The sequence below is a fragment of the Cryptomeria japonica genome, chromosome 10 (genome assembly GCF_030272615.1).
Source record: "Cryptomeria japonica chromosome 10, Sugi_1.0, whole genome shotgun sequence".
NCBI classification, from domain to species: Eukaryota; Viridiplantae; Streptophyta; class Pinopsida; order Cupressales; family Cupressaceae; genus Cryptomeria; species Cryptomeria japonica.
In genome coordinates this window covers 820,066,520-820,092,089 of record NC_081414.1, presented here as the reverse complement: position 1 = coordinate 820,092,089, position 25,570 = coordinate 820,066,520, and positions in this window count along the sequence as shown.

The window sequence follows — 25,570 nt, the reverse complement described above, 5'->3', positions numbered from 1 at the left end:
TAGATCCATAGGCTATTGTGATGATGTAAGGACCAAGCCAGTTTGGTTCAAACTTGCCCTTATTCTCTCTATCTTGATTTTTAGGATTTTCTCTGAGAACTAAGTCACCTACTTCAAATGTGTGAGGCTTGACCTTATGATTGTAACTACGACTCATTTGTTGTTGATAAGCCTTGAGATGATTAAAAGCAGTTTGTCTTTGTTCATCTAATAGTTCAAGTTCTTGTGAGCGAGAGACCCTATAGTCTTCATTACTAATAATGTTTTGCAAAGAGACTCATAAAGAGGGTAGCTCGGCCTCAATAAGAAAGATAACTTCAGCACTATAGACAAGTGAATAAGGTGTAGCTCCAGTAGGTGTGCGGATGCTTGTGCGGTAAGCCCAAAGTGTGGGACTAAGTTGGATGTGCCAATTGTGGCCAGCGTCATCGACTGTCTTTTTTAGAATTTTAAGAATGGTTTTATTAGATGCCTTAGCTTGGCCATTACCTTGGGGGTAATAAGGTGTGGAGAAACGATGGGTAATATGGATGTGATCACAGAGTTCATGACCATCTTGATTTTTGAAGGGACACCCGTTATTGGTGATGATGGAAGTAGGAATACTGTAACGACAAATGATGTAATTGACAATGAATGTAGCAATCTGTTTTCTAGTGACTTGTGTAAGAGGCACAAATTCAATCCATTTTGTGAAGTACTCTGTGGTAGTGATGATGAATTTGTGGCCATTGGAGGAAGGGGGGTGAATATTGCCTATGAGATCGAGTCCCCATTGGAAAAAGGGCCAAGGAGTTGCAATCGGTTGAAGTTCTTGCGTTGGTGCATGAATGAGGTCTCCATGAAGTTGACACTGCTTACATTTCTTGACAAACTGATATGAGTCTTTTTCCATATTGGGCCAGTAATATCCAATCCTGATGAGCTTCTTGGCTGAGGTAGGACCACTAGAATGTGGACCACATATCCCTTCATGAACTTCGCATAATGCAATCTGAGCTTCATCCCTTTCTAAACATCTAAGGAGAGTGCCATCTAAACCTTGACAATATAAGATATCAACTAAAATGACATATCGAGAAGATTGGTGAATGAAAGTGCGACGTTGATTGTTGGATAAGTCAAGAGGAAGGGTATTATTATGAAGGTATGTGAAAATGGAACCATATAACTGGGAATCAGGACCAACGACACATATCATCTCAGTAGGAGTGATCTCATATGAGGGAACCAAAAGGTTATCCACTAAGAACTCATAGCAGGTTTCATTCTGTGGTAGGTTGATCAGTGAAGCAATGGTAGCCATGGCATATGTGGCTTGATTCTGCTCCTTTGGTATTTGCTCAAAGTTTAACTTCACAAAATGTTGTTTTAGGTCATCCACCATTCATTTGTAAGGCATTATTTTTTCATCTTTTGTTTGGTAGTCATCAATTGCTTGACGAATTACAAGTTGAGAGTCCCAAAAAACATGGAGTTCCTGGATCTTCCACTGAATTGCTGTCCATAATCCAGTTGTTAATGCCTCATATTCTGCTATGTTATTAGTGCAAGGAAATGATAATCGATATGATTTTGGTATGGAATCCCCTTGAGGTGTGATGAAGAGGATGCCAACTCCTACACCATGTTGTGTGTATGAGCCATCAAAGTATAGTTGCCAAGGCTTTGTGTGTGATACTATCAAGATGGATTCATCTGGAAATTCTGAAGTTATAGGAGGAACATCTATCATAGGAGCATCTGCTAATTGATCTGCGATAGCTTGTCATTTTATTTCTTTTCTGTCCACATATTCAATGTCGAATTCACTTAGGAGCATAACCCATTTGGCTAGTCGACCAGTAAGCATTGCTTTATTGAGAAGGTATTTCAATGGATCTATTCTTGCGACCAACTTAGTTTTATGAGTTAGCATGTAGTGTCATAATTTTTGTGAAGCAAAGACCACAATGAGACATGCACGCTCAATTGGTGTGTAATTTAGCTCATATCCCACCAAAGTGCGACTGATGTAGTAGATTGCCTTTTCTTTGCCTCATCATCTTGTTGTGTTAAGAGTGCCCCCAGTGCTGTTGAAGTAGCGGATATGTATAGTAATAGGGGTTGATCCGGGACCGGTGGTATTAAGGCTGGCGGATTTAGAAGATAATATTTGAGTATCTGGAAAGCTTGTTGATAGTTATCATTCCATTTGAACTTGATGTTTTTGTGTAGAAGATGTTGAAAAGGATGACATTTATCTGCAAGTTGTGCTATGAATCTTCATATGGACTGGAGTCTCCCTTGCAAAGATCGAAGTTGACTGATATTTATTGGTGGTTGCATCTCTAGGATGGCCTTAACTTTTGGTAGATTGACTTCAATTCCTCTTTTTGAGACAATGAATCCTAGGAGCTTCTCGGAGGTTACTCCAAAGACACATTTCTTGGGGTTTAATCTTACTTTGTATTTTTCCAACCAATCAAAAATGACTGAAAGTATGTCCAAATGTGTATCTCTATCTATCAATTTTCCCAAGAGGTCATCAACATAATCTTCGATAGTAACGTGCATGAGATCATGAAAGATAGTAGTCATGGCTCTATGTAGCGCCTGCATTCTTTAGCCCAAAGGGCATGACATTCCAACAAAAATTTCCCCAGGGACAAGTAAATGTTGTTTTGTGCTGATCCTTGGATGCGATTTTTATTTGATTATAGCCAGAGAATCCATCCATTAAAGATAACATCACATGACTTGCTGTGAGGTCGACGATCAGGTCGATATTTGGCAATGGAAAATCATCCTTAAGACAAGCCTTGTTGATGTCTCTGAAATATGTTTATATTTGAATGCTATGATCTGGTTTGTTGATAGGCACTAAGTTGGAGATCCATTCAGGATAATGAATTGGGCGTATGAATCTGACATTCAATAATTTTTCAAGCTCCACTTTGACTAATAATGCCACTTGTGGATGCATCTTTCTTAACTTCTGTTTGGCTGGTTTTGCCCCTGGTTTGACTGTCAAATGATGCATTACTAAATCTGGATCTAATCCAGGCATATCAACATATGACCATGCAAAATTGATTTGTCACTCCGTAAAGAAACTTATGAACTTTGGTCTTCTGTCTTTGTCAGAGATTGTGCCAGGAATATGTTATGTGGAATTTCTTCTGTACCAATGTTTGTTTTGATGGTCTCCTCCACTAACATAGATTGTTTTTTCTCATATGATGCTGGGAGAATGTCGAGCCTTCCATCCTTAGGTGCCTCAGAGAGGTTTTTGCCCTCATATACGTCCTTTCTTTTTACTTTTTCGGGGTCAGACAACACCACAACGTGGTTTTCGCCATAAGACCCTTGAATTGTTTTTATTTCTATATTTTTGCGACTGGAAGGCCCAACACCCTCACCAAGATATTCCATGCTGTTGAGTTCTATAGTGTATCCCACCTTATGGTCCCCAGGAGGAAGATCATCTCTTATGCCCAAATAGTCAATAAAGGCTTCATCATTTTGGAATGTGTCGAACTGTACAGGGTCTTCATGGTCCAAGTCAATAAGTTGGTGGTGGACAAGGGGAAGGCCTTCAATTTTGTCAAAGTCAGTGGGACTAAGGGTGAAGATGTAGTTATATTCAGGTATGTTGAGGTAGTTGTTGAGGTCATCATTGGAACTCTCCTCATCTATCTTGATCGTGAATGAATCTAAATTGTCATCACTAGTAGCACATTGCGGGACAGGTGTTCTCATTCTTCATGATTTCAACCTAGAGCCTAGAGGCAAGTGTTGTGTGGGATCCTCAAGGGTTGACTCTTGACCAATTTTGAATTTTCTATAAAATTCCTCTTCTTCTGTGGGTTCACCTGGTTCTCTGAATGTTTCAGTGAGTTCATAGTCACTGGAGGATTTGTCTGAATCCCATTCCTATTCATTAGAGTCGGTGGAGTAACGGTTCTCTTGTTGATTTTTGGCAGCTTTGATTTGTAATGCTTCTTCTGTCTTTCGAGTATTTACCTTGGAAGGCATGAAACCAAGTCCTTTCGAGCGTTCCTTTTTGAATGTCAATTCTGGTTGTATAGGTTGAATGATACCTTCCTTTCTTAAACCAACAAGACTTTTACCATCATACCCAAATTTTTGTAGGATCTTGAATCCCTTGCCATATTTTTCACATGGTATGCTGATGTGATCTTGTGTATCATTTTCATGGTCTTTGTAAAGAATTTTGTATAAATCTTCCTCTTCCATTTCACCCCATCTTTGGAAGATAGTAGGATCCCATTTGAGTGTAATGATAGATACCTGTTTAGAAGGATGTGGTTGTCCATATTCTTTTGGTGAACTCATAACCTGTTGTAAGCACATGGTTTGATTCAAAGTGTATTCACCCATGCCTTTGTCCTGATATTTCCCTTTAAGCTCACCTTGTTTTGATGTTGAAGGTTTTAATGATTTGGGATCAATCTATGCAGAAGAAGGGACAACTTCTCTATTACTTGGAATGATCATCTCAGGTTTTGGTCTATCAGGACTCGTTTTATTCAATGTTTGTGTAGGAAAGCTTCGATGTGTAAAGGTGCATTATGTGGTTAGCTCATGGAGGCGTCGTCAGCTTCTGTAAATGTAAGAGAGTGTGGAATAGAAAGGTATCCCACCATGGATTGAAATTGGTCCACGTTCAGATCAGTAGGAACATAAGTGTCTCTCAAGATTTTTTCAAGAATGGATTTATGTGCAGGTGATATGCGTAAAATCTCACAGATTGAGATAAGCGCGGGTGTCTTGCCTAACTATTCTACAAGGTCATACTCAGGTTTGGTTGATGAGGAAGTGGTGTTTTTAGCTGGAGCACCTTGCAAAGTGAATTTACCCCGACGGGTTGTAACATTACATTCAAAGGTAGGTTTGGAAGAAGATCCAATGCCTTTGAGGACAATTTTGGGTCTTTGGGTAGAATTCTCAGGTGTTTTGTCCTTGATGATAATGGTAGAGACATAATTATCCATTGAAATGTGATTGGCAGTTGAATCATAATTATAGGATGCTCTGGTCTAGTTGGTTTGGTCATCTGTGGCTTTAGCTTTTCCCTTGTCATGTTTTGGGAATGTTTCCTTAAACAACTCATGTTCTTGATTGGATGAGTGTCCCTCAATCTCAATGTCACCTCTATCAATGAGATCTTGTATGATGTTCTTCAGACGATGACAATTTCCTATTTTATGACCTTTGCTCTTATGAAATTCACAATACTCATCATCATGCCACCAATTTGGTTTAACCTTTGGCTCATATGGAGGCAAATCTGGAATTATTATTATTTTGTTTGCCACTAGCTTTTTGAAAACTGACTCTAGTGGTTCTCCCAATGGGGTGTACTTCCTTCATGACTTTGAAGTTGTTTAAGTATTCACTTTATTGTTTGTAGAGCTTGATCCAGAAAAAACAATTTTCGATCGTATTGTATTGGCATCCACAACACCATCATTGACTGTGTTCTTATTTTTATTCCAAAATCTTGGCTTGTCTTTTCCTTTAAAGTCCTCTTTGTTTTATTTGAATATCTTAATTACTCCTTGTTCAATTAAGACCTTTTCTATTGCTAAGCCTTTTTCAATAATGTCCTTGAAGGTGGACAAACAAGCTTTTCTTAGGTCATAAACAATGTCTTTGTTAACATTTTGGGTGAACATCTCTACCATTTATTTTTGTGGAATTTCACAAGAGCATCTGCTAGCTAGATTTCTCCATCTTTGTAAAAATGATGAAAAAGATTCTCCATCCTTTTGCTTGGTGTTGCACAAAGTAGTGACTGATATGTCTGTCTCTATATTATATGAGAAATGTTGGATAAATGCCTTTTCTAAGTCACCCCATCACTTAATTCCAGGTGGAAGTTGGGAGAACCATTCCATAGCTTGATCGCCTAAGATTTGTGGGAATAATCTCATCAAATATGTCTCTTCTGCTGCTACCTCAATGCAGGCTATGAAAAACTATCTTAGATGTGCCTTAGGATCCCCTTTTCCTTTGTACTTATCAAACTTAGGTGTCACAAAGTGTGTAGGAAATGGAGGCATTGGAATGCTTTTATCAAATGGATAAGGACATATGTCTCTCATTGTGTATGTTGGTTTCAGTGTATTCATGTCCTCCATTTTCTTTTGCAAGTCCTTAATTTGCTGCAACAAATTGTTCTTAGGTGGAGACCGACCTTTTAGACCATATCCCATGCTTGAACCACCGGGTGGAGGAAGAGCATGTTGCATATATGGATGGTATTGATCATACACATTTTCATATGGAGGAGGTCTATAATGATGTTGCATATAAGGACCACTTGGTATAGAGTCATGATGAGGAATGAAATATCTGTTTTGTCCTTGTATACCATACTCTACAGGCATGCCATGAGTTTTTTCTAATGTGTTTCCCCCAAATTTGACACGAGGTTTCCTTGTGTCCAAATTTTGATCATGCCTTTGGATATCCAATTGCTTTGGTGGTTGGTCCTTAACATTGGAATGTGATTGAGCATATTTTTCTACATAAGACTTCCATAATGGTCTGCGAAGGTGAGTATCATATGCTTGACCATTTGTGTATGCGACCTCGGGTTTTTGAAACAAAGATGATTGTGATTCAGGCACAAGATGTGGTCCTCTATTGCCTCCTCTATTAGGCCTCTTTTGATCCATGTTGAGGTGAGTTTGTTGCAAAGGTCAATTTTCCATTATTTGAGACATGTCAAAATCATGAGGGATCTTGGCTCCACTTTGTGCCATCACTTGTAAGAAGTATTGTCTATCTCTCCTCATTATTTCCTCAACCAATCAATTGAAATAGGGATCCATAATGGAGTCTTCCACTTCTGCTGAATGTACTAAAATGTTGTCCATATTGTCATTGTGTGTATCATTGTTGTTTGTAGTGTCCATGTTCTCAACATATGGAATGTTTCTATAGGCATCCATGTCAAGTAATGTGGTATGATCAGAATTGAAAAAGACATCACTATCATATTCATAGGCACTCATGTTTGTGGACTCTTGAGCCTCTTTAGCTTCTCTCCTAGAATTTTGGGAACGGGTTTCAATCATGAACTAGGTCTTGACCAAGATGTGTGAGACTAGATGAAAATGGAAAGGGTATAGAAGACCAAGAGTTGGATGGAATGTAAATGTCTCTAAGGTGTACTTGCAATGTCCAAAGTGTAAGACCAAGTATGTATGTATTAGAGTAGGTGTGACTTCCAAAGAGATGATAGTTTCTCTTGATGAGGTAAGTTGACCTTGACTCTAAGTAAGACCAAATGAGACCCAAAAGTGATAGACATTGATGAGGGACCACTTAGCAAAATGTTGTTGTATGTAGTATGTTGATAAAGTATGATGAGGACAAGCAAGTGACCTTTTGACTCAAGTATAGACAAATGTGAATGTAATGCAAGGTGTAAAATAATGATGAACTTTGTGAGACCCAAAGGTAGGTTGAATGCTAGATGAAAACCCAGAGAGATAACCTAGGAAGCTCAAGAAATCTGAAACCGATTGCTCTTGTTTGTTGGAGTTTTCCAATTCTAAACATAGACGTACCTGTATACTTCACAGACGCAATTTAATGACATAGACGTGGTTCTGTCAGACACATACTCGTTTCTAAGGTTTTGTAAATGAAAATTGCTCAAAAGAACACAGACACTTTCTACCTTTCACAGACGTGATTCAATGACACCGACGTGGTTCTGTTAGACATAGACGCGTTTCGCAGGTTTTGTAAATGAAAGTTGCTTAAGAGAACACATACGCATTTTTGCTCTTCATAGATGCGATTCAATGACACAGACGCTATTTTGGCAGACACAGGAACATTTATGAAGACTTAGTGCAATTTTTCCAATGTGTGAAGTTGTTTGTTGTGACCAAATCTGAATTTTTGACTATTTTTCCATGAGAAGAGGACACAATGATGATGAAGACTCAATGTTTGCAAGTGTTTAGACTCAAAAATGATGCAAAGAAAGTGTGTTGTTTGATGTAAAAATGTTTTGCATACACTTGAAGACACAAAAGACACAATGTTTTGATGTTTGGTCGTGAATGTTTGAATGTTCAAAATAAGACAAACACAATTCTTATGGTTGGCCAGGACAATAGTTGTTGATCCCACATGGGGTTTCCCCCGAGGCTATGTTATTCAAAGTGGATACTTAGATGCTTGACCCCACTAGCTCCACCCTCGACACTCACTTCTCGGTGCAGCCAAGCATTAGTCCCCATGAAAACTCCTCATGGTGAACTTTGTATCTCTACAAAGAACCGTATGTGTGTGGGCCACTCCAGAGGTCCGACCTCCTGCCCCAACAACTAGAAGGATTTTGGCTTCTAAAACAAAAAGGTGCTAGCAAGGGCATCCACTTGTGTGGCCATACATGCAACACTTTCAGCTCTATAAATACAGAAGCCTCCCAGCCAGTAGGGGTTATGCCCTACAACTGATCAAATAAATTTGATCAAATGAGTTTATGGGGAGACATAGTGTCAGTATGAACTAATCAGCACACGTTATTTGTAGTTTTCACCATGGATATAGTTGTTTATAGTGGTTTAGAAGAGGATGGCTTTTCCTCACTACCATTTGGGTCATTCTCTCCTCACTAGTAGTCCTAATGACCACACGGGGAGATAGGCCCTCTAAAGATGAAACAAAAAGAGCCTATTGCTCAAGACACAAAAGACACTAGTTCAATTTTATTGCACCAATTGAAGTGTTTGATAATCTATGAAAACAAGACACACAATAAAGATAAAAAACCCTTGCCAAGATCCTGCAACAAAGATTTGTTAGTAGTTTGGATTGTTTCAAATGATCACCCCTTCTTGCAAGCACACAAGTTAGGTAAATTTTTAGATCCAAAAGACTTTGTGAAATAGGGGCCTTCAACAAAACGATTTTGCTTTCAAGACAAGTTGCACCAATTTCGTTAGCTAGATCTGAAGATGTTAGCTCAAAATAAACCAGATCTAAAATCTGAATAACAAAATAAAACCCTAAAACTGGATTAAAAAACAAACAAAAAAAAACTAAACACAGACGCGATTATCCAACACAGACGTGCTTTAACACCTCACAGACGCATTTCTGCAAAAAAAATGCAAAACAGAAAATCTGCAAGACACAAACACGATAAAAATGATCATAGACGCGACTTGATTAAATTGCCCACAGACACACCTATAATGAAAACCTGCAATCTAGAAAATGAAAATACATAGACGCGATTTAGAGGTTCGTAGACGCAACAAAAAATCAAAAACGCGATCTCAAAATGCGCAAACGCGGAAATGTCAAAATGTTGTCAGAAATGTCAGATATGCAACTTCAAAAACACAAAATCTGCAACAAAAGATGTCAAATGCAAAAGGGACAAGGGTCCCACCGAGCGTGCCAAAATGTATATGGTGAAAAGTGGAGACAACACTGTTGAAAGACTAAATAGATTCAACCACAAAACCCTAGCCTAACAACAACAAAGATCCACCATAACATATGAAGATTACTTAAGACAATGCAAATCAAATGAAATCACAAAGATTATACCATCACATGTCCAATAGGGTTTGGATCTCCATTCTTCCTATCTTCATTGATCTTGCTTGATATATTTTCTCTCAGATTTTATATGTGCACAAGATCTCAACAAAGAACGGAAATGTGGTTGATAGCTAGGTTGCATATGAAAGTTCGAATGCTAATGTAGTCGAGTAGTCGGGAGTCAGGGTTGATAATGAAAGAAACATCTCCTTATATAGAAGACACTATAAGAAATGGAGGGATAAGATTGAGAGGTGTAAAAGATAAATGGTTGGCTAGGATTAGAGGGTAGGTAGTGGAAATAAGAAAATAATGAGAGGGTAGGTAGTGTAGAAATTAAGAGATGAATGACATGTGTCATTGATGGAAAAGGCTAATGAATTAGTTAAATAAATAAAGATTTATTTAATTAATAGAAGAAGTGGGATCAATTAAATAAATAAAATATTTATTTAATTTAGGAAAAGGATAATTTAAATAAATAAATGTATTTATTTAAATGAGAAATAAGGCTAGAAGAGGATAAATGAATTAATTAAATAAATACAGTTTTATTTAATTAATAGAAGAATTCGGCTTAAAATAATTAAATAAATAAAGATATTTATTTAATTAGACATGACAATTTTAGGTGTCTACAATATTCTTCTATTGTGTCTAGATGAGTGTCAAGCATCTGCCGTTTTAAAAGATTTACATGAAGGTGTATGTGGAGGTCACTTCTCAGCTAAACCCACTGCTCACAAAATTCTTAATATTGGTTATTACTAGCCTCAAGTTTTCAAGGATTGTCATACTTATGTTAGAAAATGTGAGGCTTGTCAAAAGTTTTCAGGGAAACTCAAATATAATGGAGCCATTCCTCTCAGGCCCATGCATACAGAAGAACCATTCCAGATGTGGGGTATTGATTTCATAGGAGAGATAGCAAACAAATCTAGTGGTGGGCATAAATGGATTTTGGTTGCTACTGACTATTTTACTAAATGGGTTGAGGCTATTCCTACAAGACAAGCTACAAGCAAAGTGGTGACAAAGTTTCTCTTAGAAAATATTCTGACCAAATTTGGAGTACCTCGGAAGATTGTAGTAGACAATGGGATGTGTTTCAGATCCAAGGAGGTCTCTGATTTCTGTGAAAATTATGGTATCACTCTATCTTACTCATCACCTTACCATCCCCAAGGAAATGGACAAGCAGAATCAAGCAGCAAGAACTTGCTGAAGATTATCAGAAGGATGTTAGGTGATAATAAAAAGACTTGGGACTCAAAATTGGTCTTAGCAGTATGGGTTGATAGAGTGACAATCAATAAGTTCACAGGATTTTCCCCATATGAGCTTGTATATGGAAAAGAAGCAAGATTTCCCTTAAATAATTTGGTTCCAGTTTATAAATTTGTTACAGAAGAATGTTTGGAAGAAGTAAAATTCATGGGGGACAGATTGATGGCTTTAGCTAAGCTAGATGAATGTAGAAGAGAAGCTCAGGAAAGAAACTTACAAAGACAACAAATGGTAAAAACTCTACATGATAGAAAAGCATGTGATAGATCATTTAAAGATGGGGAATGGGTGTTAAAACGGAATGCCAAAGATCAAGATAAAGGGAAGCATGGCAAGTTCGATGAACTTTGGCTAGGGCCTTTTATCATTTCAGAAAAAGGTGGAGAAAACTCCTATTACTTGCAGGATAGTAATGGTCAAATGCAGGAATTCTCGGTTCATGCTTAGTACCTTAAGCATTTTTTCTCTTGATGGGCAGGGAGTATTTTTGTATCATAATAGTTTAAATTTATTTTGTTTTTTGTTTTCAATTTTCATGTTGGTCTGCTTTCCAGAGATAACTAGGATCTTGCTATGTCTTTAAAGAGAACATACATCCCCAAAAAGAGCCACTGTTAGCACATATTTTTACAAAATATTTTATGCTACATAGAGGCCTTTTTCTTTTATCATATGAGCATTTATTACTGGTTTGCATGTGCAGGAACCTTATTAGCACAAGTAAAGTTCTCTAAGGATCAACTATTTCAGGAATGTCAAGGTATCACTTGGGCACACTAAGGGCATGCATTGAGTATAGACTGCACAAGGAATCCATTATGAAGCATTTGTCAATAGAGGAGTCATCATGGTGTGATCAAGGATTGTCTTCTAGTATGTTTCAAATCCTGTGGGAAAAGTTGGGATCATCAATTTATAGGATGGATGGTTCATTTGTGCTAAATTGCAAAATTCCATTTATCGGCATAAGTAATTCCGATGAAACCACATTGGCAAGCCAAAGGAGGATTATCAGCATCACTTATACCAATGAAACAGAGTGTAGACTCATTGGAGCGCTTAAAAAATACTCAACATGGTGCGCACTCTTGGAAAGGTCATTCCATCGAGATAACTTGTTCCGACAAGGTAGTAGGCGGTTGTTTTCTATCGGCTTGTATCGGCTTATCGGCAAAGCATAGAAATTGCTATACTGATAACCTATGAAACCATCAGTATAACTTATTACGGTATGACAAAGATTATCATATAGTATCGGGAGATTGGAAGTAAGGAAAAAGTTTTATTCTGATACCCGATGACTAAAGGAAATCGAAGGCGAGCCCATCAGAAAAAAGAACCATATCGAAGTAATGCAGAAATAGCTAGACTAATCCCTGATGACATGGAGAATTGGAAAGCAGAGCTATTGGTATTACCTATATCGATAAAACAAACTCGAAAGCATAAAACACAAAAGGGCATCAGGAACTCATCATGACTTCGAGAGGAATAGAAAAAGGCTATTTCGACACCCGATGAAGATAGAAGCACTTGCAGGGGCATCGACATGAGTTATACCGATAAAGAAAGCATCTAATGAGGATTCATTGGGACATCGGAAGAAGAACTTTTATGTTATGCCAAAACCCAATAGGACTGTTTAGGAAAATGCTAAGTGCGAGGAGTTCGTCTTGATAAGTTATACCGATAACGCGATGGTCTTAGTCAGAATACGGGTTGGAATATTGAGATCATCGGGGCATCAGAGGGACATGAAATAAATTTTGTTGACACCTGATGAGTTAAATAAAAGGAAACCAAAGGTGAATGCATCGGGAAGAGTTGTGTCGATGGAGCGTTGAAATAAAAGGCAAAGCCGAGACTGAAGTGATGCCCATTGGGATGAAATGAACCATCGGGATAAAGAAAAAATTGATATCCTGAGACCCGATAAGTGGGTTGGGATAGTTTGTGCTGATCAAAAAGCAAAAAGCGGTAAAGTCATAACAACCAATGCAAAACATTTGAATTGTCGGGAGGAGTCTCGCTGATTAGCTATTGGACGTCTTGATGAAGAAGAACTGACAAAATGGTTTCCATTAAATGCATCAATTGAGTAGATCCGTTGCGGCATGAAGCAAATCCATCAAGATTTGCAATAATCGATTGCAAGATCGGACTCCTTGGGACATATAACCAGTATTGCAGAGCAACTTTTCTCACGAAGTTATTGCAGAAAGATATCAAGTGCTTATTGAGAAAAAATTTGAGTTACTAAGCATAGAGTGAAGGAATTTGTAGAGATGGAGGGGTCAAGCTCAAAAGGGAAGTGAAAGGTTTCCGAAATATCCAGTACCACAGAAAAGAAATTAAAGGGTGAGGTCAATGAGGTCTGAAGAAAGCTAAATTAGGACATGATAGACCAAATGGGATCTCAGGGAGCTAGGTCACGCAGAGCTAAGGTAAATTTTCCTATCCATGACTAGTTGGAGGATAGATACAGAGAGATTGGAGATGTATTCACCATAGTACGAGGGCACGAGTTGTTCCTTTTCCATTACTTCCGCAGGGATGAGCCCATGCCAATTTCAAACCCATGGAAAACTGGTCTAGGTAAACTTGTAGTACCCAATGTGTTTGTGAATATCTATTTGTTGAAGCTTTTAGTAAGACATTATGATGCAAACAAGCGATGTATTATGTTTCCTGATGGGATTGCTCTAGTGCACTTTGCAAAGGCTACAATTCAGGAAGTTTTTGCAGTATATTTGAAGGTGGATGTGCCTTTATCTTTTGTAGATTTGGAAGAGGAGTACAAGAAGATGGACACTAAATACCAAGGCTGGAACCTCACTATCTACAAAGCAGAGAAGGGGAGACTAATAGAGGAAGATGGTCCTCCTTATGACATGACTATTTTCAAGAAGTATCTGCAATATACATATATGGCTTGTGGTCAGGTAGGAGGAGTTGAAGCTCCTGATATGGCAAACATAGGACCGTTGGTTCTAGCAATAGAAATTCAAAGGCATGAGCCCAGGGTTTTTTACTTCACTTCATAACTGGTAGACAAATTGCATGAAGGTTTCTTGAACCTGAAGGATAATTTGAACAAATATTTTAAGCACTATTCATTGCTGATGCATATTGTTTTATTTTATGGGAAACTTAGAGGGTTGTGGCCGGAATAATTTAATGTAAATATAGTTGGGAAGGATGGAAAGGAGCAACCAGTGCAATTATGGGTTTCCCTTTGGGATTATAGATTTGTGAATTCTCATTACCTCAAATTTGAGGAATTCTTTGTCAAACCAATTTTCTTGCTTTTTGGTGAGCCTCAGCAAGGATCATTTTCTGAGGTGGTCAAGAATTTTCTTAGGCCTCATGAGCACCAAAATCCAAAGGTCAATCAAAATTGGGGTGATTGGTACTTGTGCCAAAATTTCACTTTTATTCGATGCTATGGATTTGAGGGTTATCCATATGTGCTACCAAAGCCTGCACCAGATAGGATTGCCTTCTTGGAAATTGTAAGGCATTGAAGTGTGTCTAATGCCAGACATTTCGGAGGAGCACACAAGCAATTTTTCCTCCCTTGCACACTTCACTTTCAGGATTTTAAAATTGTATCAACTAGGGCATATGAGGCCATTGACAGGAAGTTGGTGGACGAATACAACTTGTTTCAGCACGCTTCTAGAACACACCATGATCCTGAAGGTTACATCCATTCAAGCAGGAAAAGATAGGAGTTGGGAGACTACTTCCATCAGGAAGATGAATTTGAAGACATGTGCAAAAATAAGGAGGTAGAAGAGCTTGCAGAAGTTATGGGGACCTTGGAAAAGAAGCTAGAGGAAAGAAGGCAGAGACTAGAAAGGATGGAGGGAGAACCAGCCCAAAGTGATTTAGGGGAAATGAAGTAGTGTCCAAGCTCCGTGCACCTAAGAAGGAGAAGGACTCAAAAGTAGAGAATAGACTCATTATTGCCTTGAATACATAAACAAATGAAATAATGGCAGAGTATGTTTCTTTTGTATCTGATGATCAATTCATTAAGTCTAAGGAAGTCAAATCATTCCTGTACCACTTCAAGGGTAAGAAATTAAGGGAAGCAGTGCCAAACATTACCCCTGAGAATGAAGAAGAAATGATGAAGAGGTTGAAGAAAGACATTGACACAGAGGTTGAGACTATGACCCCGCAAAAGGGCAGGCAATTGCTAGTAGAGGCAGGAATAATTGTGTTTCCGGGATGGGACCTGAGTGCTTCATTTATTTTTTATTCTTTGTTACATTCAGATAATAAGGATATGAAATTGAACATCCAAGGAGTGCAGGATATTTTTATTGGATCAAGATATGATCCAAAGGAGGAAGAAATGTTATTCTGGGCCTTATATCCTCCTAATAAAAGGCCAAAAATCATTGACGTAGATAAAGCTTTTGGTCACATGATGACCTTGAAAGTTGGAGAATTAGATCCCATGGTCACAGTTGACATGGGTATTAATATTTCAAAATTCAATAAGGCCCAAATGAAACATGAGATAGCAGAGAAGAATAAGTATAAGGCTTTGTATGAAGAGACCCTTAAGAGGAGTGGGTACCCGGTTCCCCAGATTACAGATTCAGGAGGCCAATGGAAGAATTTTTTTGAAAAGCTATCTTATGAACACAAGAAGTTGAAAAAGGAGATGAGAAGCATTAGGGCCGATACCGCTTGTGTGTTACTAAGTAAGAGATATGACAATATGTTGAAAGCATTGGATGAATTCTGGGGTGAATATCAGAGGAATGTGGACAATATGGTTTCTCACACTAGAATTTGAGATAGAGTCGACATGTTGTTATAGGATGCATCGACCAGAGAGAAAGTAAAGAAGAAGGTGCAGGGTTTGCTTGTTACACATGAGGAAATTACAAAGGAATTGAATTCTGAATTTGATGAATGCCAACAGATTGTTCAACATGGGGTTCCCAGTCTGGTAAGATGATGCAGGTGCGATAAAAAACAAAACCATATGGATCTTTGAGTGCAAGTCTATGCTTAGTGCAACCCAAGCCATCGCTAGAGAAGATTTCCTTGACATGAATGACACGAACAATCAGTTGGAGAATTTTTATGTGATTGAGAATGCAACCAAGGATGCAGTCTTCAACACTACAACATATAAGGATCCGGGCTACCTGCGACATATTGAAAAATGTGGATGGCAGCTGAACCAAAAGTCTTAGTGTTGTGTTTTAGTTTCTGTAATGTAATTGATATCTTAGTAAGGATTTTTAATTACTGTTCAGTTAGTTGTTAAGATAATGAAAGGGTGTGTCCTTTCATTCGTGTCTTTCAATATATGTATTTGTATTGAGTCATTTTGTATCAAAGAGGATAGTTTTTGGGGGAACATCATATTGTTGTAGGGACTGGAAGTCGTATGTATTAGAAAATTTTATAGGAAGAAGAAGTATCATTTTTGTGCAGCCAAATTGTAATGAAGTATCTCCAAGTGTAGCTTTTGTGTACTGACATTTCTTAGAAATTGATATACAAGATTCACTATTTTTACTTCAAATGCATTGTCTACTTTCTGTGTTGATGAAACATTCTTTGTCCTCTTGATAAAATTGTTTAAGGATTTGCTATAATGTGAATCACATGTTGTTACATTAAATGTGAGATAGGGTTCTTATTGTTTATGTGACACATACTGAACCATTATAGTGATTATTAATATTGTCTCCTGAGTTGATAAAGTTGTTTGTCCACAAAGTATCATATATATTCTAAGATAGAGGCACTAGTCTGTTATTCATTCTAATTTGATATGCATAAGGTCCTTGAGAGAAAAGCATTCTTCTGAAACCTTTTGAATTATTCTATTGCATATTTCTTGAATATCCTGAAAGCATTTATTTCCAAAATACAACAATCTTTATACACAATTATATTTACATTCGATTTTCAATTTCAAAAGCATTCAAATAAAAGCACTCAGTAGTAGTATGAAATTATTGCCATTCTTGTAAAGAGTTGTCTTAGCAAAGTTTAAATCCACTTTAAATAACTCTTTTTGTGCTTATGAGGTTGAGGTATACCCACCTAGGTTCAATGGAGCCTTAAGTGCAGGGGGATTTGGTCTTTGACCATCCCTATTCGTTGGCCAAGGCTAGTTGGATCAGTTAAGGGCTTGGAAAATCCTTAAGTTTTCCAATTCATAGACGCACCTGGGACCAACACAGATGCACCTATCCTTCCTAAACGCGCCTGGCACCAACGCAGACGTGCCTTAATGTTTTTTGCCCCCGCTTGACATACCTAAAGCACATTTATTGCTCTACCTAACATGCATTTATGACAACAATTAATGCAACAAAGTACAAGGAGGTTCTATGGTACTTACTGAATCTCCTGCATCTGCTAGCCTTTGATATCGGCAAACGCGATCGAATCTATGCACCAAAGCCATTGCTGACTACTGACTGCTCTCTGCTCTCTTTGCACTCTCATCTCTTGGATATGTGGATGAAAATGAGGATATTTTCCCCTCATAGTCTATCTTATAGACTACCCTAGCCCTAGCCCTAGCCCTAGCCCCGTGTCAGTCTTCTTTATCCCGTGACTCTGTCACTCCATCTGGTCAGTCCATTCTACCCTTTCTTTTATATCGAGAGATTGTCTGTGATCTTTTTAGACATTTTCGTCCAATCTCTCGAGGGGGCATATCATTCCCATCTTGGGGCAACTTTGTATCAGTTTATCTTATCTTCTTTGAAACAACGCGACAAGCTACATTGTCTCAAAGAGGGGCAAAATGTAGACACCTAAAATTGTCCTGTCTAATTAAATAAATATCTTTATTTATTTAATTATTTTAAGCCTAATTCTTCTATTAATAAAATAATCTTTATTTATTTAATTAATTCATTTATCCTCTTCTAGCCTTATTTCTTATTTAAATAAATACATTTATTTATTTAAATTACCCTTTTCCTAAATTAAATAAATACTTTTATTTATTTAATTGATCCCACTTCTTCTAATAATTAAATAAATTTATTTAATTAATTAATTCATTAGCCTTTTATACCCATGACACATGTCATTCATCTCTTAATTCCTACACTACCTACCCTTTCATTATTTTCTTATTTTCTCTACCTACACTCTAATCTTAACCGACCATTTATCTTTTACACCTCTTAATATTATCCCTCCATTTCTTATAGTGTCTTCTATATAAGGAGATGCTTCCTTCATTATCAACCCCTGACTAATCATTCTAATCATTCTAATCATTCTAATCATTCTAATCATTCTATTAAGCTCCTGAACTACGCTTTCAAACTTTCATATGCGATCAGGCCTACTTGCAACCACATTTCCGTTCTTTGTTGAGCTATTGTGCACACATAAAATCTGAGAGCAAATATATCAAGCAAGATCAATGGAGATAGGAAGAATGGAGATCCAAACCCTATTGGACATGTGATGGTATAATCTTTATGATTTTATTTAATTTGCATTGTCTTAGGTAATCTTCATATGTTATGGTGGATCTTTGTTGTTGTTAGGCTAGGGTTTTGTGGTTGAATTCATTTAGTCTTTCAATGTTGTTGTTTCCATTTTTACCATAAATAGAAATATCAAGAACAACATGTACTTCTCAAATAAAACATTCTCAAATGAATCAGTACCTAAACCCAAAATTGAAATCTATGTAGAGTCTCCTACTAAAATCTATGAAATGTTTTAACTAGAAAAGGATGTGACAATATCTTGAGGATGTGTCATGTGATAAGAATCTCTTGAGTCAAGTATCCAACTAGCTGCTAAAGACAATATCCATGCATAAATAATGTGACCTTTTCTTATATTAGTGGAAGAAGAATTACATGATGTAATATTATGTTTTTGCATGGATTCCTCTAAAGCCAATAGTCTCTTCCAATATTTGGTTATTGGATATCCCTATTTACCACAAAAGTTGCAAGGTTATCTTGATTTCTTCTTTGTCTAAAATATTTGTCATACTTTGTAGAGGATTTATTTTCTATTGAATTATTATTTTCTTGAAGTAACTTTAACTACCTAATGAAGAATCTATCTTAGGGCTCTATTTATTCTTTTGTTTCCTCTTAGATGTTTTTGCTACCAATGGTTGGTTTTTTGAACTGGAAAGAGAATCTAACAGACCTATTCCCATGTCAAACAATCATGAATAACCTCAAAGGTAGGAAAGGTAAAAGTAACACTCAATGCATCCATATTCAAGTATAATTGAAAAGAGAAGACCTAAAATGGCCCTATTAGGAAATTGTAATCTTTGTTAGTTTTATCCTTTCCACAAGCCTACAAAAAATCCTAAGTAACTTAAATTTTACTAGATAATACTTAATTTATGAGAAAGAATTAGGTACTACTGTAGTCAATTTTTCCTCAATCTAGAGTGCCCATAATTCATTAATGGTACCAAAAACACTTTGTATGTTTTCCAAATCTGCCTAGGAGTGTTATTGTTAAATGATATAGTATCTAAAACATTTAGTTGAATTAATTATATAGCCTTATTCATATTTTTCTTATGTTGAAATCTCTCAAACTGATGAGTTAATTTAGGTTGAGTTTCATCCAATGTGGACCATAATCAATTGGACACAAGTGTTTTGGTCATTTGAGATTTCTAGGTATGGATATTGTGTAATGCAAGATGTTCAATTCCTTAATGTAAGAAAAAGGACCCCCCCCCACGCCCCACAACAACAAAAAATAAACCCTTGTTAACCACACCCTAAGATTGAGAGGGTGGGGAGTGAATTAGTCTTGAATAAATCTTACCACTTTATATCTCAATTAAAATTCAACTTTAAACCTGAATTTGCTTAGAAAAGAAGGATAAGCAATGAGCACACATAAGAAAATACCATATTTATGTGGAAAACCCAATAAGGGAGAAACCATGGTGAGAGTTAATTCACACTATATAAATAATATTACAATTTGTTTTAGAGCTCACTGCTTCAAAAGGACTTGTAAACTAAGGATCACTTCCTTAGGAAAAGATACAAAGGACTTGATAGGGAGACTCACTATCTCTGAGAAATATACATGAATATATGAGTTACAATGAATAATCCTTCAACAATATTGCATTCAAAAATCTTCTTAAATGTAGCCACTCTTAATTCACTACCTTAAGAAATAGGCAATTGAGCTCCAATAGGTCCACCACACACAATTTCTACTATTCATTCATGTATTACACATTCCACTTTAATTTACACACAATGGAATTGACTTGATCTTTCTTATATACCATCCACGTCATTTTAAAACATGAATTAAATCAAGCAGAACAGGGGACAATAATTGATCCCACAAGGTTGGCTACAAGACATAATCGTGGTGAAATCTATCCTATCTAGGAGATAGACACAACCTATAAACATCTTAATACATCATCCAATATAGTCCCAAACAACACACACACTGGTGCACATCCTCCAAGGCTAACAACAGGGTAATGTCTAGGAAAACATGTAGCACACAACTAGTTGGCCAAAAAATACTTCTTCCAAATGAAATCACACAATATGGATCTCAAAATGGTAGAGTAGGACCCAAATGAAACTCAACAACACAAACTCCAATACTAGTGGAGACCCCCAAAGATACACTAAAAGCAACAAAACAAGCCTTATTGATCATATAGCCACAAATTAGCCTGGAAATCAACATCAAACGCATGCAACACCAAACAAACTATACAACATCATGCGGATCATATCGAGGCATTCTATCAACCCTCAACAATATCCTTATATACTTCTTCCATACTATCAAGCCAAAACTACCTGGAAAGACAAAACTGATAAAGTTCTTCACAATCAAAATGCCATAAAACACAAACATGAGATAGGACATTAACAAACATACTTCCGAGAAACCTGAAATTTGAACTACACTGCATAGATGTTATAGACGTACCTGTTAGGACCTAAAGGCAACTGAGAGGGGGGGGGTGAATCAGTTGTCTATTAATTTCAACCCAAATATAACTTAACCAAACTTAATGTTGGTAGATAGTTTAGCAGTTAATAACAATACCGGTAAAGTTTAATGCATGAAACAAAAAGACAAATAACATCCACAACACATAACATAGATATTTGTACGTGGAAACCCTATAAGGGGAAAAACTACGGTGGGAAACCTTACCCACAATCAGATGATACTACTGCAAATAGTATGTGTGTACAAATGGGGTCTGCACATGCAGAAAGGCCAACTGCCTAGAACTCACTGCTCAATCACAAAATGGGAGTCACACTGACTACTATTCGATGGCTAAATCCAATGATAATGTACTACTCAAAATAGCATCTTCATATGCTGGATTCAGTACTGGTTAAGCTCAGATTGTCTTCTTTATGCCTTCCTTGAATCTTCAAATGATGTCTGCGTGTACAGATCTTCTTATATTCACATATACCTTATTACAATTCCTTTTCACACCTTCTACTTATTTAATCCCACAAATGAGATCTTACATATATACTGAAACCTAAGACAAAATGTGTAGGTCGGCTCACTAAAAATATTACAATTAAATGAATTACAAATGAATCAATATGTGATGCATGATGTCAGCTCAATGCATTTACAATAATAACCATTCAATAAAACATCTCCATGACGTGTCGTGCTGATCTGGAATAGATAACGCTTGTCAGTCCATAACCTAGACCTACTTGCTAGTAACAACAAATATGCAAACTCGATTAGACCAATAACCAAATCACCAAAACCAAGTGTCCAAACAATATCTTTGACATAACCAAGTAATCTCTAGATGATAACAAATCATCCTCAGTGTCGGTGAACAATATATCCTGTCGATGAACCAGATATCAGTGACTATGCATAAGTCACTGAACAAGCCAATGAACATAACCAAAGATCTCCACAAGGATAAGTATTGACAAGTGTTGACATCACTGAAAAAACTAATGCAACACATCCATAATACCAACAATCTCCCCCTTTGGCATTGATGGTAACACAAGATGGAAAAAACATCTAAGTGCCAAAGCAGAAATGCCAAAAACCAAAAACCAACAACCTCCCAAAGAGATCATCAAAATATAGATACAGAGAGTAACAATCTCTCCCCCAATGAATAATCTCTCCCCAAAAGATAATGTGTTTTTCTATAGATATCTCTCCCCCTTTGACATCATATGCCAAAGCAATACAAAACTAAATACAACCAGTTCATAGAACTTATTACAAATACCAATTGCTATAACCAAATTTATTCAATCTACTCCCCCTGAGAAGTAGCTCTCCTTCATCAAAGCCGAAAAAAGATTTCTATGTTAATTCTATCGGTCTGATGCCATGCTCCAACTGTCTAAGTTTCTACTGATGAGGGTATAAATCCAAGTTTCTCTCTTAGATATTCAAAAGTTTACTTAGGTAAAGGTTTAGTAAAGATTTCTCCAATCTGCTCTTTAGTATTCACATAAACCACTTTCACTTCTTTTGCTTCAACATTCTCTTTTAGAAAATTGAATTTGATAGAAACATGTCTAGTTTTAGAGTGAAATACCAGATTCTTTGATATATCAATTGCTGCCATATTATCACAGTAAATGATTATAACTTCTTTGCATTTTACCTTTATGTCATTCAACATTTTCTTAATCCATAATACCTGTGTATAATTAGTTGTTGCTGCAACATATTCTGATTTTGCTGTTGATAGTGATGTACAACTTTGTTTCTTGCTCAACCATAAAATTAGTCTGTTGCCAAGAAAAAATGCTCTGTCAGTGGTGCTTTTTCTGTCATCTACATCTCCTGCCCAATTTACATCTGTGTATGCACATAAATCAAAATTTTCATCTTTAGGATACCATAAGCCAAGATTTGTTGTGCCTTGTAGGTACCGAAAAATCCTTTTCACTGTTGATTCATGATTTTCCTTAGGATTACTCTGAAATCTTGAAACAATACATACTGCATTCATAATATCAGGTCTTCTTTGTGTCAAATATAGTAAACCTCCTATCATAGACTTGTATCTTATCGGATTAACAGGTGTTGATTCATCCTATAATAATAGTTTGCCAGTTGTAGTCATAGGTGTGCTTACTGGTTTAGAGTTTTCCATGCCAAATTTCTTAAGTAATTCCTTCAAATAATTTGATTGATTTATGAATATACCTTTATCAGTCTGTGAAATATGCAATCCTAAAAATAATTTTATCTCCCCAATCATAGACATTTCAAATTCTTCCTGCATCTTATTAGAAAAGTCTTTACACAATCCATCTTCTCCTCCAAAAATGATATCATCAACAAAAACTTCAATAACCATGATGTCATCATTAGTCACTTTGTAATATAGGTTGTTCTCAGCATTACCTTTAGTGTAACCAAGCTTCAAAATATATTTTTCCAATCTAACATACCAAGCTCTAGGAGCTTGCTTCAATCCATATAAAGCTTTCCTTAACCTACAAACCATATCTTTGTCATCTGTCAAAGAAAATCCATTAGGTTGTTCAATGTAAACTTCCTCTTCAAGATCACCATTCAGAAATGCACATTTAACATCCATTTGATATACTTTATAGTTCGTGTGTGCTGCAAAAGCTAAGAATAATCTATCTGCCTCAATTCTAGCTACCGATGCAAAGGTTTCATTGTAATCAATTCCTTCTTTCTGTGAATATCCCTTACACACTAATCTTGCTTTGTTTCTGATTACCTTACCATCTTCACTAAGTTTATTTTTGAATACCCATTTAGTTCCAATTACATTTTTGTTTTTAGGCTAGGAACCAATGTCCATGTGTTATTCTTTTCAATTTGTTCCAATTCATCTTCCATAGCCTTAATCCAATGTTTATGTTCACATGCCTCATTAATAGTTTCTAGTTCAATTTGAGAAATTAGACATACCTCTTCATTTTCCAGTCTTCCTCTAGTCATAACACCTTGATACTTATTCCCAGTTATCTGACTTTCAGAGTGATTCAATCTTACATACCTTGGTGTATTCACTTGCTGTTGTTCTTCAATCACTGTGGAACTCTCAGATGATGCCTGTGTGACTGGATCAACATTCTATACTGGTGTACTCAATTTAGGTTCATTTGTGATTATCTCAATTGTCAGTTCAGAGTCTATAGACCTTCTAAACTATTCATCAATCTTCACATTTGCACTCTCAATGATTTTCTGCAATCTCTTGTTAAAACATCTATATGCCTTGCTCTTAGATGAATAACCAAGAAATATTCCTTCATCACTTCTAGGATCAAATTTGCCAATATAATCATCTCTCCTAATATAACATTTTCTTCCAAATATTCTGAAATATTTAAGAGTAGGAGTATTACCTAACCATAGTTCATGAGGGGTCTTACCAGTTTCACCTTTGATGTGAACTCTGTTGAATGTATAAACAACTGTATTGACCGCTTCTCTCCAATACACATGAGGTAGGTTTGCTTCTGATATCATGCTTCTAGCTGCATCCAAAATAGTTTTGTTCTTCCTTTCCACAACTCCATTTTGTTGGGGTGTCTTGATAATCGTCTTCTGATTCCATTCACTTCACAGAATGTATTAAATTCCTTAGATGTGAATTCACCTCCTTGATCTGATCTCAAACATTTTATTTTCTTAACGGTTTCATTCTCTACCATGACCTTGAATAGTTTGAATTTCCCAAAAGCTTTTGATTTCTCCCCGAGAAAAGTAACCCAACACATTCTAGAATAATCATCAATGATTAGCATAAAATATCTATCTCCTTGTAAACTTCTAGTTCTTGCTGGACCACATAAATCAGTATGAATTAAGTCAAGAACATTATTGGATTTTTCTGGAATACTCTTAAAGGTTGCTCTTACTTGCTTTCCAAATTGACATTCCTTACATACCGAATTGTGAGGTTTAACAATCTTAGGTAAATCCCTTACTGCCTTAGTTGTACTGATTTTCACAATGCAATCAAAATTTATATGACAAAGTCTCTTATGCCATAACTAACTATCATCAATATGTGCAATCAAGAATGTCTTCTCACTGTTATTCAAATGAAAGATATTACCTCTAGTCTGATTATCGGTTGCAATTTCCAAACCAGTTCTATTCATGATTTTGCATTTACCATTCTTGAATTGTAACTGAATGATGAATACTAAGAGGGGGGGGTGAATTAGTATTCCAAAAAATATTGTACTTAAACACTTAAACAATCTAGTAGTAAACCGATAAAACAGTTTAACAAACAAACCAGTTAACACACATGCAAACCAAATAGAAAATAAGGCATTCACCCATAGAAGCACAATCACCATAACACGAGATTTTGACATGGAAACCCAAATGAGAAAAACCACGGTGAGATGAAACTCACAAGTAACTATTTGTAGAATAGTAACCAGACTGGTTAAGTCAGACCGGTTAAGGTCATACAATGTTCTTTACCAGAACAGATCCTATTAGGAATCTCAATCTCTGTTAGGAGATAAGTCCAATTAAAGACTACCTTGTGAGAGGATTTCAGATCCACAGATGTGAACCACCTTGTTAGAGGATTTACAAAGGTTTTTCTGGGCCTACTCGGTTAAGGGTTTCTCACTTGTCAAAGATGTGAGTAATCAACAAGTGAATGATCTAGCAAATGGCACAATCTGCTTGATTA